At 36.8% G+C, this 16,923-nt stretch overlaps 1 long non-coding RNA gene across 1 annotated transcript; it reads left to right on the top strand.

Moving 5' to 3' along the window:
• The first annotated feature begins 7,053 nt into the window (after positions 1-7,053).
• LOC112947554 lies at positions 7,054-11,216 on the top strand. The gene is made up of 3 exons (XR_003249433.1): positions 7,054-7,260; positions 8,192-8,373; positions 11,107-11,216. It is a non-coding gene; the product is annotated as an uncharacterized LOC112947554 (long non-coding RNA).
• The last annotated feature ends 5,707 nt before the right edge of the window (positions 11,217-16,923 follow it).

Genomic DNA, 16,923 nt, shown 5'->3' with positions numbered 1-16,923 from the left:
ATTACTACTTCTTTCTGGAAAGAGAACTGAACAGTTCAGTACAACACTGAGAAAATGGTAGTGGGTCTCCATTAGCCTCAACTCCACCACCTTCAACAATTTCAAGTCATTGATGAATGCAGGGGAAAGAAGACTCCTTGGCAAAGGGAAAATTCAATTAAATTAGATATATTTTACTAGATTCTTAGTCAGAATAAAGGATCYGGCACAAATCTGGTACATGGCTTTTCAGATTTTCGACACAAATTGTTTTAGTTGTCACACTGATGTGATCTACTCTCATAGAAGCCACTGGCTCTATCCGGTTTACCAGTCTTGTTAAATCAGTCAGGTTTTAAACTTTAAATCTAAACTTCGCCAATTCATTCATTAACAACACATTTTCTGCTGATTTTAAATTTTATTAAGCATTTAAACTTGGTTAATCACTATCATTGTGTATTCACTACATATACCAAAGTGCCGGTCTTTAGTAATCATATTAGAGACATCTGTCTCTCTTAATTGTCAAAACACAAACTAGAGCATGAATAAGAGCTTTAATTTGTGAGGGGAAAAAAAAAAAAGGCAATTAAAAAACACCAACATCCTTTTCAGGTTACATTCAGTATCTAGCTAAGCCTTATGAATCTCAAAAAAAAGATCACCGTTTCAATCCTTTTTTTCTTCTCCACTTGTATGGAGCACAAACCATAAGTAGTACTCGGCAAGGAAGTCCGGATGGTGAAATCACAAATTGTGATTAGGTAACCTGTAGAAATCTGATTCAGCTTCTTGCATGTCTTTGTGTAGGCATTTTCCTCCACTTAAAATTGCAATGCACATTTCCATTATTTATGCACAAATTGCCAACATGTAAATTAAGTGGAAATATTTAAATCGGTGGGCTTTAAAAGGACCAGCTGTCAGAGCAATGTAATTTTTTTTTCCATATGTATGATGAATAAAGATAAGTGGTACTGCAAGAGCTGCTGAGTAGTTCTCAGTCCTGTTAAGTTCTTATGGGAGTTAAAACATAATCAGCCTACTTAGCCCACTATAGATTTGCAAAAAGCTACTTCCAGGTTGCTCTCTTCATAGACAGGAAAAAGTCCCTAGGTTTCATAAATAACATTTTTCCTATGTGCCAGGCAAGTTGCATCAGTGGACATCACTGACCTATATGTAACTTTTAATGAAGCCCAATGCATGGCACACAGTTGACTTGTTAGCATTTTGTCTTACCGTAAAATCAGTTTCTGATCCTGGAAAGTTAATCTAGGCTTATAGGAGATGTTAAAGGAAAACAACTGGAAAAGAGGCAACAGATGTTGGGTTTGAACCATTACATGAAAGTGCTGACAATACAGAAAAGACGAAATACTTGGTATTGTTTTGCATGTGCATGTAGGGGCTTATATGTATGGAGTTGCATATAAGTTTTATAGGTTCCATATGTGCTTTCACATGGGGCTCCTGTTGCCTCAGTTGCTTGCTTTGGCAAACCACCTCAGAGAGTGAGGGAAACCTTTTCTTAATGATTTTATTGCAGAAAATTTAAAACAGACTTTTTTTTTACCCATGAAAAAGCAAASTTCCCATTAGATGAGGTCAGTGAAATAAACCCCTCTGTGCTCCATGAACTAAGGTACTATGTTCTGTTAAATTTCTGAAACTAAAGTCACTACCRAAATAGAATCTTGCCCTAAAAGCAAGTACTTTAAGTCCATTGGAGGGGGTTTCAGAGCCTATGTCAACTGCAGGGAAGATAAAAGGCATAGTAATATTTTTTTCTTTGATAGAAAAACTTGATTCTTCTTTTAGAATGGGAGCAAATCAATGATTTCAAGGTGCATTCCTAACTGAAAATAGGTATCTGAAAATAAGTGTTCTGTTTCTTTGGCTGTACATAAGAGAATTGTCTTTTGCATGCATTTGTGATCCTGTATTTATAAAGGAATGGCAAGATTTTTTTCTGCTGTCATTGCTTTCCCTTTCAAATTATCAAGACATTTGCATTTTCTTGAGCTGCTTGCACAGCTGAATATTCAATAATATCAAGAAATGAATATTATCCATAACTCAGAAGGAGGAAGTCTCTAGAAACCACATTCTTTGCTCCTGTTAACTCATAGTTAATCTATTAAGATGAGAAGCTCAGAAAAGGCTCATCTGCTTTTGACATCTAGGATGACAACAAAGAGGCAAGTCCTTTTCAATTTTGCTTGGTAGAGTGATTTCCCAGAAAAGGCAAAATTTTGGGGGATTCTATTAAGATTTAAATAGGAATAAATAAACTCAAATATATATCAATACTTTCAGAAGTGAAAGCTCTTCCATTTCAGAAAAAAAATCCAATTTTTCTTTGTGACAAAGTCATTTTGCTTAGTTTATTTTATCAAAATATATGAGAGTTATCCATTGAAAAGAATATATTCTTAAAGTGCTAATAAAGAAAAGTAAATGTGAGAAATTCATTGATACGCTTTTTATCAGTAATCCTTAGGATTAGCTTTTATCATTAAAACTACTTAGTTTTAATGTGTACATTACCGAAAAAATTTCCTCTTTTAGTTTACACAGTTTAAATATCTTATCTCCTCTTTTTTCTTCTCCCCACCAAAAAATACTTGATAGCACCAACTTCTCTACTTAAAGTTAGAGAGGAAAATTTCTCCTTTTCAAAAACAGAGCAATACTATCATTTTGTTAMACACTTTAATCCTACTTATTATATGTGCCTTGAGGTATTGAAAAAAATGTGCAAAGATATTAAAATAAAGTCATAGCAACAGGTCTTACTAAGAGTATCTTAATAATGCAGGGAATGGTCTTACTGCTGTCTTGTTTGGTCCTACATCCTACATCCTACAGCCATTAACACGACACTTAGTCTCACCTATGACCCCCAAAGCAGAAGAGTTTTCAAATAAATTAATATAATTCATCATTAGTTAAAGCCAGAAATAAAATCACATTCTCAGACAGAGGAATACTTCTCAGTGATGCATGTCATCTATGTGATGGCTAGCAGCTATATGTTTGTGAGCGGCTAAGCACAGAAAAATAGACTGTACAAAACGAACTAGTTACATAAAAGAGCTTGAAAATCACTGTTTTCCCCTAAGTTAGGAAATTTCATCTTGTGGAACAACTGCTGCTCATAAGCATCACTGAGAAGCATTTTTTATTTTGTTTTGAAAGAAATAAGCTGCAGTATACATGTTCTGAAAATAATGTTAGCTGTATCTTTGCAAATCTATTCCGAGCTGGAAAGCTCTTGTTTCAGAAATGGAAGCACCATTGGCTAGGAAGATGTTTATGAGATATACTTAAAGAAATTTGGATTATATCAAGTCATTTATTCTAAACCATAATTTATATTGTCCACATCAGTAAAGACATTGTGGTTGCCAATAAAATAGGAGGGAGAAAGGTTATTCAATTACCATCAGAGCAAAACCAAGGTGCTATCAATGAAGATGCCTGGATATTAAATACCTCTATCTATAGACATGATCAAAATAACTAAACTCAGGTCAGAATCCTCCTCAGAAAATGCTTGCAGACCTTGAAACCCATCCCAAAAGAAAATCTAGACCTGAAAATAGGTACTTAAGTCTGAGTTCATCACACACAGAAAGAAGAAAAAGTCTGCATTTCCAATTATCAGACACATGTAAATTCATTAATGGCAGTGATGGTGACACTTTGCCTGCTGTGGTGCGATATGAGCTCAAAATATATCAGAATAGCTTTCTATCATTATTACTTAATTATTCCATTACAGAATCTAAAAATAATACACACTTTCTCATCATAATTAGCAGAGAGAACAAAATGAATATCTATCTTCAGAAGATCACGCCTGAACTCCAGTGAGATTTTGTGAATACTCTTTGCTATCACAGCAATTGYTGGATGTTTTGTTTCCAGAATGTCTTCTGTAAAATTTGCAGTAAAGTTTTCAGCACTGCTTTCTGATTCAATGAAAAGGGTAGTAAAATAATCTCTTCTGCCTTAAAATTTGGCTTCAAGGCTTCTGCAGGTAAAGAAATTGTAGTTGGATACTTCTTATAACTTCTTATGCAGCAATGTATGCTGCATTAATGATGTAGTTAATCCTRCTTACCTGTCCTAATGACTTGTTTTATGCATATGCATATTTATGCATAACAGACTGTTTTTGCACCACACAACAGACCAAGAAAGAATGATAAAATCTGAGGTTCAGATGATGCTTGAACTCTGCCACCATAATGACGATTCATGTAATGAGTGTTAATGACTATTATTGTAATGATCGTTAATGTGTAATGAATGTGAACACATTTTCTTAGAAAACTGACCACTACTTCCCTCAGAAGTTGCTTAGTTTCCATTAATGAATGTGAACACATGCTTTTTTTCCACCTGAAGTAGCTTTGAATAAGGCCTTCTAACATTTTACAGACTCTTCACAAGCGTTGGAGATCGGTATTCTTCAGAGTCAACACTGCTTCTGGTTGGTTTTTGGTTGCTCCAGCAGGTGATGGACTGAGTACYTTTCATCTAAAGATACTTTACCATCACTCATAAACACCAAGGAGATGTTGGCGAGGTAACTCTGTAGACTGTTCGTGTAACACTTTAGAGGAGTGGAAAGCACATAACACTATCTATGTAACTTGGGATTAATAAAAAAAGTTGTCAGTCATATTATGCAACCAGAAGGCTTTTTTCACACTATTATAGCTGAATAAATCTGTGACTTAATTAGAATTATAGTTAATTAGCTGTTTGAGTGAATGATATGATTTGTTTAACCAATTTATGTCTGTGTTTTGTTAAAACTTTATTAAAAATCATAGAATTCCAGCTGCCTTTCAAAACTGCAACCAGAATTGCCTTTGCAAGACCAGATGTCCTAAATTTGTGAACTTTCTGGCTCTGCTCCAGCATCTAGATGCTTTGTGATTCCTTCTTATCCATGCTTCAAACCTTAATTCTGGGGAATTTCTTTTTTCTTTTTTTTTTTTTTTTTGTGCTTCTAATATGAGCTGTGATATACCATCTCTATAGGATTATCTCTCAAATGTCTTGTGAAAGTATGATACACTTAATAATTTACACAGATGCAGAGATGCATAGAGAAAACAGGCAAAATTGTTCATATACCCTTTGGTTATCACTTGTCTCAGCTTGCTCCAGAAACAGAGCAGAAAATGTTGTATTCTTTGATAGATGTCTCATCATAATATCACAGATTTCTGGTTTCTTGTTTCAGTTCTGTGTTTCATTAATTTGGACGATTTGCAGACTGCATATTTAAGGCTGGACTCAGTACAGCTATCAAATATTAGAGAGATGGGCCGTGGCCAATGACATTCAATTACTGTGTTGCTGCTTCTATTCTTTCACTTACATTTCTTAGATTAATTTTCTAGAAACCTAATTACAAAAATCTAAGAAACCATTAAGTYGGCATTCACATCTATTTTATGCTGATCTCTATGTAAATATTTTATCTTGCAAACAGAAAAAAAAAAGCCTCTGGCTTCTTAGCTTATATAAAAATTACTTTTATTAATGTAGCATCAAAAAATAAAACGCAGTAGTTTGTATTCCTTCCCTCCATTCAAATAAGGAAACATGTCAGCTATGTTGGGATCCATAGGACAGACAGATGCTAGGTGTCAAATGTAAATAATGCTCTTAAGGTGAAAATAGTGTGAWTTTAATTGATCACTAAGGGCAAATCTTAATGTAAACTTAAGCATGGAGAAACTAGGGTGCCTGCAGAATTAGAAAAACAAAGTGTTATGGAGAGGTGGCACTGCGTTCTCATTTTTAAGCAAGTATCTTTTCCAACACCTGAAAAAATGTGAAGACATGTAATGACCTCAGTTTTCTCTTCTGCTCACTCCTGAAACAGAATTTCCATGTGAGAGTGAAGATTTTGCTGGGTATTTCAGTGCAGCCCATTGGGATCCTGTGTGGGCATGGAGCTGCTCAACAGAGACTTCTGGAGGACATGGAGGCACTTTTCCATATGACTGATGGAGTTGGCTTGGATGGTGCCCACAGTATTGCCAATGCATGCCTTGGTAACCTCTGATGATACTTTATATTTTTAATTACCGATGAACACCAACTAGATGTGCAGTGAATCACAGCTCTGAGCTTTCTTTTAAAGCTTTGGAGCCCCTGTGGTCATAAGGAAGGCTAGTGACCTCCATATGCAACTGCATTTGGAAGAAGGGAATAAAAAGACCAACAGGGTAATACCTGCTCTCTGGGTAAAAAGTGGTCAATGCATTTAATAATTTTAATCTCTTTTCACTCAATGACTACTAATTGAGGGGACAAACTTAGGCAATAGATTTTCCTGATTCGTCCTACATGAATACTGCGTAGCTTCATTGCACCAAGGAAGCCAGGGGAGAAATCCCTTTACTCAGTACATTGAATCCAATATTTCATTTGCTTCCATCTCAGAGTCCTGGAAGGTCAACCAAAGATCTTTTAACATCTGGGTGCCGTAGCATGGGATAGATGTTTACCTGAAGTGTCACCTCTGCAAACGTTTGCTGACTGAGCTGTGGCTCTCTTAGATGCTCTGTCTGCTGAGGAGCCACAGCTGAAGTCTGATAAACAGACTGCAGGTGAAGGCATTTCCATAGCGCTGTCCCTCAGGAATGCAAGTTTATCCTGGGACACAAGGGAGGGTGAAACAAGCTGGCTAGAAGCCCCGTGGTTTTTAGCCAGGCTGCATTCCCCTGACATGCGACTGGCACTGCCTACTTCTGTAAATTAGCATGATAGGCTTTTTTTTTTTTTTCTGGGTCCTTTACCTGTTGTCAGATGCAAAAAACTGAAGATAGGCAGCTGTGCTGTGAAGTGCTAGGCAGGATTTCTGCCAAWGCTTTGGAGTCACTATGTTAATGCCAAGCAACATAGCTTGAAATTGGCTCTACTGATATATGGTCACCTAGAAAGACACAGACGAAATGCTGGAAGAGCATCTCCTTGCAGGCCATCATCATGAGGTTGTGCAGATGGCAGATTGCTGAGTTTTGGTTCTCTTCTAGTCTCCTCATCGACTTTTGCGCCTCTYGCAGTCAACTCGCATAGTGCACGACTACCCTGTCGTATAATCTAAAATGAGATTTGCCCAACTGACACAGTTCCCTGCAGTGCCCCAGTAAGAAGAAAGCTGTGACCTCCACTTCTGACACACAGCTGGAGACAAATATAGGAACTGCTTAATTAAGGGCCTGGCTTGGGCCATCAGGGTTCACGGTATGTATAAAAAAACAGACTGATATTATTTGTTCACTGCTATAAAGTTTTACATATCCAAATATGAGGTGACTCTAATGGGTTTTCTTGTTTATTTGCTTGGACTTTGTGTGCAATTTTTGACAGAAAAGAAGGAGGCATTGGCAGGAAAACATCTACCAAAAATGTTTTATGGYGGAATGCTACAACAGTTACATTATAAATAGCTCCTGATGATTAATATTGCTGTTTACTTTAGCAGTTGTCATATGAGGAAAGCACCAAATATGTTCTTGTAAGAACAATTGTATGTGGGTGTATATATGCTTGAAGGAAAGAATGCATTTGCCCTTCCTACAATACAAGCTTATAGAAATAATCACATCCTTAAAAGGTTTATGTGTTTTTTTTACAGATTAAAAAGATTAAACTAAAGATGTTCTGTGGTGATAGCATATATTGAAGAAAAATCAAATTTCTATATTATAATTCTCTGTGATTAGATGAAATAAGATTACTTTCAGAAGCAAAAAAAAAAAAAGACTTTTTTTTTGCATTTAATGTGGAAAACAATTCATGATCTAAATTTTTTTTTTAACCTATATTTAATGATTAGACATTTGGTCTGGTTCTGCAGATATCTAACACTTCAAATAGTATGAATATCTGGAATGCATCAAAACTGTTATCGTCTTTTATACCTTTATCCACAGTGATTATATGTGCCTATTCTCACACCACTTCTAGCAGACAGTCTTTATCTCTGTGTCTGGCATAATGCAGATTAAATGTCCTTCCACATGCTCTTGTTACTGCTAATCAAATATTTTGATATCACATATTAGATATATCACATACTATACAAATATAAATATATAAATCAAATCCAATAATATTTCTCTCATGTCCTTRTGTTCCTCCTCACTCCTCTCTCCTGCTTATATCATTCTAGGTCTGCTTAGACAATATTGATTTTCCAGCAGAGAGGTGAGAAGAACTCTCACAACTGGAAAAAAAATAGAAATGTCTTTTCTTCAAATGTCTGCAAGAGCTGAGTGCAAAGAGGGTTCTCCTGAATCAACATTGGAATGAAAGGACATATCAAGTGATAAAACAAATCAGGATCTTGGAGAGGTGATTATCATCTATTGCGTACAGAGGTTCCTTTCTACCCCATGCAAAGACTATTGAAAATTTGAATGAAAATATTATGGTTTGATTGACTTGGTGGCTAAGTGGAAACTTAGGGGGATTTTGCTATAAACACATGACAATGAACAATGTATTTCAGTGCCTCGGTTACTTTAGTCTTTAGTGTAGTTACTACAGCAACAAACTCATATCTTTTTAATTTATTAATAATTGTATTAGCTTTTTTTTCTTCTTTGGGATTTTTTTTTAATTACTGTATAGTTTCAGAGTCTGGAATGAAACGCTTGAATGGTTTTAAGGACCATCATTAGCCTTACCTTGGGTACTCGTGATGCTTACCTGGTTTGGAATACGGGGAGTAAGCTCTATGGAGCAGAGCACCTTATAGATCCACTATACTGCTGGTGGCTATATAGATCYGTGTCTCTTCATATTATTGTTCAAAATGCTCCCCAACCAACAAAAACAAACAAACATACAAAAAAAAATTTATTAGGCTAGTAGCATTTTCCATAGAAATTTTGAATTCAGGACCAGGACAATTCCTACATGTGTTTCTGTGTGGGGTTTGCTCTTTTTCCCTCTGGCAACTAGTCTTTTATCATTTGTTGATGTTACCCACAGTCTTAAATTGCCGCAAACTTTAATAATGAGAGGTTTTTTTTATTATTATTCCGAAAGCAATTTGTATGAAGTTTCTAAAATTCAAATGATTTGTAGAGTTAAATTAATGATGCATATTTTAGGATGATTAGTCATTATTTTTTTGCAGTTTTATGTAACTCATATTGCACTGAACTGTGCTTTGTTTATAGTAAAATAATTGTGTGTGTCATAAGCAGAAAATTAATCTCCTCTATATATACATAGTGTGATTCATCAAGGTGCTTYGCCTATGTTTTCGTGGTTCTATTTGAAAATACTTAAACTCTTAAAAAGTGTGTGTGTKTTTGCGTGCTCCCTCCAAATAATCCTATCCAAAAGACTGTCAGCTGGRTTGAGCAGCAACTGGAGGATTAAACAGAATTTGCAAGGAAAAGAGCTAAAGCAGAAGCATAACAAGGGCAAGGAAATTCATAACTGGTAGGGTAGAGATGGGAATGGAAATGGCACCACCAGGCATCACCGTGCCAGCACTGCGGCCCCTGCCCAGCATTGCAACCTCTGCATCTTCCCCCAATTTACACTAAGAGGAGCTGGCGTTTAAACGTTATCATCATTATATTCAGTAAAATTATTTATGGACTTTAAGGTCAATATTTAAAGTTTCTGCAATCTAGAGCTGCAGGGTGAGGGGCAGGGRGAAGAGAAGGAATATGGGATTATACGGATACAGAAAACCAAAGTTAACTGTATTGGCAGGAATATTTTCTTGTTATTCTCCCTGCGTTTCTACGTATCCTCTTCAGAATGCAAGACGATGTAATTGCCATCATAAATAAGACTCGGTAGATAATCTTATAACTATCTTCACATTTTCACGGAAATAGCAGAACTACAAAAATTACATCTGGTTGAACTACCTAAACTGGTTGTTTACTTAATTTTCTAGGCCACTAACTTTTAGAGAGAAGAATAAAATGCCTGAAAAGCTGTTTCCATTTCCCCGAAGCATATATTTCTGCTTAATTTTAAGATAAAGGATGTAGTTATTATATTAGGAGAGGTAGACTTCAGCGCTAGAATGTAAACTGCAATTTCAATAATTAAAATAAGGATATTTCCAGGAGAAAGGGTCTTTCTGGGATTCTGAAACATCCTGTGTCTCAGGAGAGGTCATTTAACCCCTTCACCTCAGCTTCTCATCCGGAAATACATTACAATCAGAAAAGAAGTTTGGCTTCTGCTGCAGCCTCTTGCCATTGCTGTAACACAACTTGTAATAAAACCAGCTTCTTTTCAGACTTGGAAGAAAAATTTGGAATAAATCCCAGGTGCAGCAACACATGCTGCTTAGCACCATAGGGGTTAGTTGTACTGTGAATCACAAATGAGTGCCTGCTTGTTGTGTTTGGATAGACATATATTCTCTGTACAAAGATTTTAACAAACAAGAAATTACAACTATGCCAAAAAAAAAAAAAAAGGAAAAAAAGTAAATGTAAAGATTAGTTTTGCATCCCAGTTCTCGCAATGCCAACAAAAGGGTGACTGCCTAGAGAGATACTGAAATCTGTTTTATCAAAAGCTTTTGTGAAGAGCACTGGGGTCTGTTTCATATCTCTACTGCCTGCCATCTGACTACTTATTTTCCAATAAACTTCGCAAAATCCCCTTGCACTGATATTTTTGTTAACCTCAAAGACCCTTCCCTGTTTTAGACTTGCATTGAAATTGCTCTGAGAGTTCCAGCTCTGTCCCCTAATGTCTGAGCAGTCAATGACATTTCTACTTTATTAGTAGGAGGGATCTAGCTTGGTTGGTTGGAGTTGTTTCTTTGCTTGTCTTTTGTGTTGCTGATTTTTTTTTTGCTGTTTTTTATGATACTCTAACTGTTTTTGCTTCCTCGCCAAGCTGATTTTTCAAAATCGTGTTTCTGAAGTTTGCATAGACTCTGAAAAATAGGGACTCTCTTCTGTATCTTTTTTCTTACAATTAGCACACAGTTGCGTTTTCCTAAGTTATTTTGAAACCAAGTTGTTTGTACAGCTCTGCAGCGATTTAAGTTTTACATTTGTCATGAACACTACAGGCTTTTTTTTTTTTTTTCCCTAGAGCTGGCATGATGATATTTTGTGTAAGAAATGAGATGCAGCCAACGGCACCTCGACGCATCAAAGCAGAGGGATCCGGGACTGCTGTGGCTATGGGACTCCAGACGGACTCCCATTGATGCTCCCATTTTGAGGATCATTGCTCCCCAAGATCAGACCCTACAACCCTCCACTATGCAGCATACATGGCAAGACCATGATAAAAATCCAGCTTTGCACTATCCCTGCACACCGTCAAGCAGTGGGAGCAGCGCTCCAAGGAAAGTCCTCCCTGCCTTGCCTTGTCCTCCTGCACGCGGCGTGTGCTGCATCTTCTCCGCTACTCCAGTCCTCCTCTAAGTGCTTTTTTTTCCGCTGAACGGCAGCATGCCAGGAGCTAATTTCTTTCCATTAGTGCCTCTATCTCACAGATCAGAGTGCTGAAGCACTTGATCTRTTCCCACTAGCACATCTCCCTCTTGCATAGCATTGTTCAGCACTTGATCTTTGCGCGTGAAGGTAGCTCTCACCTAGGTAGCTGCTTGCTTTTGTTTTACTTGACTGGCTCTTTTCGCTGGCTTTCCAGCATAGTCCAATTTACCTCTTCTTTCATTACTCTCACTGCTTTCCAAGTGGTTTTATACCACCTTGATCTCCGTCCTCCTGCCGCCAGCGTGTTCTCATGCCTTGGTGCTATATTCCACCTCTCATTTCTCCGTAATCATCCCTTCCCCTGCTGGCAGCCTTTCAACTGAACTGGCACATGTGTTAATAAGAGATTCTGGGGTGACGCAATGGACAGACAAATGTCTGGCAACCCTTTATTTCCTGCAAAATAATTGAGCTCGAGACACACACGCAACTTTTATTCTTTACCCTCCAGCTCGCCGCTGCTGGGCTTTAAACGCTCAGAGCTGCAACTATTAGCAAGAGAGCTCAGTGGCTGGCCTGGAAATAAGTCGTGAACCAAAGGAGCAAGGCTGCATCTCTAACAGCACAAGCACCAGCAAGCAAATAAAATTTCCTTTATATTAACACCCCAAACAAAGTGATTTCCACGGAATCGAAATGGCAAGTCTCAATAATTTGCCTATAGTATATTACAATGAATCCACATGCTGCATTCATTTTTTTTTTTGTGAAGAAAAACCATAATCTTAAAATTTCAACCATTATTGCTATTTAATTCTCAAGTTAGAATCACATTAGGTCATTCTGGACTTTATTTCTGTATTGACGAATTTCCTACAAAGAATCTCATAAACCAAGGCAATCATTTGTGCATAGCAGGCTTCCTTAATAAGTAAGAACAATAAATGCCATATAAATACTGCCTATAGATTTCTCTCAAAGACACTATGCACAAGCACCACAATACCTGCATTTCTTTTTAAATCCATTTCAGGAAAAAAAAAAAAAAATAGCCCAAGCTTTTATTAAATACCCTGAAGAAGAGAGTGTCTTTAAAGGAGAAGTTTTCTTCTAGCTTTAGGAATATACAGATTCCAATCAGAGATAAAAAGGGCAAGGAACATCCTAGGAAAAAAAATCACAGAGTATAAAGTCTAGCTAGCTCAGGCTTAAAGAAAAACTGCCACACTTGTGAATATGTTATTTTAAGAAGGCCCATATCTTAGATTCCTGCGCTGACACCCGGTAGAGTTTTTGTTGTCTTTATTTTTCATCATGCAATTTAGATGGATGAACATTTAGATGGACAAACTGTGCAGTTATCCTTGCCATGGTGTATGCAGGCAAATATTATTAGAAAAACTGATATTTTCTCAGGGAAAAATACAGGACAGATATTATCCTCAATTAAGAATAAAGTGGAGGAATCCTTTTTCTCTTGTAAAAAAAAACATCATCTGTGGGAAGAAGTGTCTCATCTTGCTTGTGAAACCACCTCTGCTCATCTAGCACCTGCTGTGTTTCTGAACCGTGTTGTATCATCATACCTGCCCATTTTTTTATGCATAAATTTACCAAAATACTTGGTAAGAAATTGTGAGTGGCAAAGAGAAGTTAGCTTAAATCGSAGGTTTATTATTAAGTGACAGTAGGTGTTTGCTCTTAGAGAGCACTCAGTTAGATTAATATTAATCACACAAAATGACAACTGAAGGTGGTGAGTGTAAAAACACATTTATCAGCAGCTGCCACAGTCCCTTCTTCGTTCTGACCTCAAACTTCATGAAATGCATTATTTTTAAGGCATTTTTCATTGCCCAAACGCTTTTTAGCCCTGAGTTAATCATACTGCAAGTCTTTTCCTAGCCGTCATAGAGAGAGTCTATGTCTTTTATTATGGGAACAATATGTTCTTGACAGCTCAGACTGCTTCCTTCCCAATTCCCTTATGCACTACGGATCACTGGAAACATAGGATTAAGGAATGACAAGTTCTCTTTGAGTATGGAAACAAGATCTGCCTGTGACTCTGTCCTCCTCAGCTTTCCAATGTAAAATATGTGGTATTAAGGCTAAATATTGCTGCCCTATCTGCTGAAAGGTGACCACCTGATGTCAGGATTTTAATTTTAATCACTGTTTCCAGAGTTAATTTACATATTGCAAAAGCCAAGGTAGCAAATCTCACKGCAGCAATCCAACGTTGTTTATATCAGCCTGCAATTTTTTATGGCATTGCATTAATATGTCCCTAACTGCGAATTTATTCAAGGCTCCCTAACAGGATACCTGCCTGATGAACACACTTATTTTTTCACAGATATAGCCTTAATTCCATTAATTTTCCAAGCTATTATTAGATGTGATAGGTTGGTTATCAGTCAGCCATGCATTTGACTCCCGCTGTGTTTTCCTGTAACACCACATATGGTGCTTCGCCTTAACTAACAACCTGCTTAAAAACTTGCAGTGTTTGAAAGGGAGCATATCAGACCCAAATTTTATTTGCAGCTCTAAAATAGTGAGAAGAGTTAACATGATTATTTCTGTTTCCTGCTATATTCTCCAACACCTGCGAGCTCCTGGGTATTCTCCTTTTCAGCCTTTCATCATTTGTTCGGAGCCAGGTATCTGCTTAGGCAGTGGGAAAAGCTCTGTCCTTAGAAACAAGGCAGCAAGAATGATTACAAATGGTATCTTAAGAAAATAAAAGTGGGGAACAAAATAATAATGAAGGAATAATGATCGTGGTGATCTCTATCAGTCTGACCTGCACCTTCATGGTGATGGTGGGATGGGTTCTGGCAATGAGGACCTTGTCTGGCCAGTTGGACTCTCCATCACTCATGCAGTAGCTGGTTTTCCTTAGTCCTTAGACTATCATGATAGTAGGAATATAGCAGAAGGGCATGAAAGGTTATTTTGGAAAGAAAACCCAGAAATATTGCAACTCTAAATGCAAATCAAGCAAAGTAGTAACCTATAAAAAAATGCCAGACTTAAAAAGAGCAACATGAAATTCCTTAGATGTAAGCTATCCCTAGGAGAAAATGTTATTGATAAAGAAAGATCACTATAAAAATTGATAGAAATAACTGTGTGACAGATCAGTAGGAATTTTGCAATGGAAAATAAACCACAAACTTTTCTAATGGTTTAAAAAGAATAGAGCTTAGTGAAACTTTAGCTGACTAAATAAATGGGGTTCATTTTGCAATTTTTGCAGGAAATTTAGTTAGTAGTTTTGGGCCCCCAAAAGTGTTAGTCACTATTTTAAAATTGTCAAAAAAAAATTTTCCTTTTTTTTATAGTGTGATTTTTTTTATTCTGTTTTAGATTATGATAAACTAAAAATAATTTTTCTGAAGAAAAGAGGTTATTAAATGAAGTAAATTCACTTTTTTTCTGCTTTTGTCTAGCAAAAAAGCAAAAAACCAACAGCATGAATGCTGTTTCAGCTAAATTTGAGTAAAATAAAATGTGCCTTGATGCATTAYGAATTTGATATGTACCTTGAATTGTTTTTTTTTTTAGCAGAATTGCACTAAAAAATTGTCATTTTTTTTTTCTACAGTGGTTTTATCTGAACTTCAATTTTGCAGCTGTCAGGTGACTCCTGCAATTMTTCCTATATCATTCTGGCTTTCTTAGACCCTGAACATATGACTTTTTCATATGGCCTCCCTCTCTCCCTGCCTTATATTTTTGAGGTTCTGGTCTTTTCCATTTACAACCTGTCTCTACGGAATATAAAAATATATCCCCATTCCTCTCTAAAACAACTCTATTCAACACATCATGACAGTATCCCACTTCTCTACCTACATAGTAGCAGTTGTGGAAAACACAATTCCAAATGCAGCAACTTACTGGTGTTTGGTTGGAACATTCTCACAGTGGCCAATTTTGCAAATTATACAGAATATTTATAAAATATTCTATAAATTTATAATATGTTCTATAAATTTATATTTTCTTCAACAGGCCATAACTATCACAGCATGTGCTTGTTTCTTTAGCTGAATGGGATGTCTAATGGTGCCCGGCTCTGATTTTCTTTGCACAAGTCAATGTTGAAGCTTCTGCACAACTGCTCTCACTAAGAGAAGTTTCCTGCCCACTCCAAGTAAAGCATTAACACCRTGGTACTTACTATAAGACAGTTACTGAACTTGATCCCACATTAATAAGGTTGCCTGTCTGTGGGATTCAAGCTCTTGAGGATTAGTTATAGAAGGAGGTTTAGGAATMTGTAAGTGGGTATTAAGATTTTATCAGTGTCTCAAGTTGTGGTTTAACCTGGTTTATTGCCAGTATCGATCCTGAACATCTAATTCTTGGACAGCTGGTTGTTTATGTGTCTCTAATAAATCAGATAAAACCCTTTGAACCTGATTTGATTTAAACTGCGTTGTTGAGCAGTTTTTTCCTGTAACGGTGGACCACAACACACAGTTTGTTAGGATTTTCTTTCTTTTTTTTTTTTTTTTATGATTAAATTAGTAAAATTAAATGCAAAGACAAAGTGGAGATCTTGAAAACATGGACAGGCAGAGGAACCCAAGTATGTGAATCAGTGCAGACTAGATTACACCATATCCTTGGACCACCAAAGGAAAGCAATTAGACCTCTGCATCTGACACAGGAATAGAAACCGTCTCTCTGAGCTCCATGCAAACAGAAGAGACTATCGTCAAAAGAGCTGTAGGACTTGTGAGATGCAAGAGAAAGAGGACTGGGATTGGAGTGGAGAGGATTCTGGGGCCCTACAAAACTTTTAGAGGAACAACCTCAAGTGGCAGTAYAGTTTAGAAAAATGATCAGCTGGAAAGGAGCATTGCAGAAAAGAACTTTGGGATCCTGGTGGACTGCAAGTTGAATGTGGAAAGCAGCAATGCGCTCTTGTGTCAAAGACTGAGCTAGTCTAAGTGAGCATCGCATGGTCCAGTCATTGCCACCAGAGCACTGCTACTATTCAAGAAGCCTGTGACTAAGAGCAGGATTGTGAGTCAAGACAGAACTTCAGTTCCACTGTGGYTGGACCTAGGGGCAAGGGTGATCAGCAGTGCAGACTAACATCTACTGGACTGSGGTAGGAGTCTGGCCCTGGCCTTAACAGTCCTCCAGATGATTTTGGATTAATTTATTCAATCGCTATAGAATTTTGCAAACACGGCAGAAAAAATGTAGAGAAAAAGTGAGTAGTAAAAAATGTTATTCTACATCCAAAAAAAAAAAAAAAGAAAAAAGAAAAAAGAAACCAAAACCATTTTGACTTTGCTGTGAATCTTGTTTTTTTGTTGTTTTTGTTTAACTATCTTACAAGTTATCAAGTCAACAAAAACAAAATRGATTATTTTTATAACATTCTTACCCAATGTTTTGGTTGGGGAGGCACTGTTTGTTTTTTCTCCTRSTTTCATATTT

The sequence above is a fragment of the Nothoprocta perdicaria genome, unplaced genomic scaffold (assembly GCF_003342845.1).
Source record: "Nothoprocta perdicaria isolate Ctin4 unplaced genomic scaffold, notPer1 scaffold_236, whole genome shotgun sequence".
NCBI lineage: Eukaryota > Metazoa > Chordata > Aves > Tinamiformes > Tinamidae > Nothoprocta > Nothoprocta perdicaria.
Note: the sequence above shows the minus strand (reverse complement) of the source record. Positions and strands in the feature narration are given on the sequence as shown.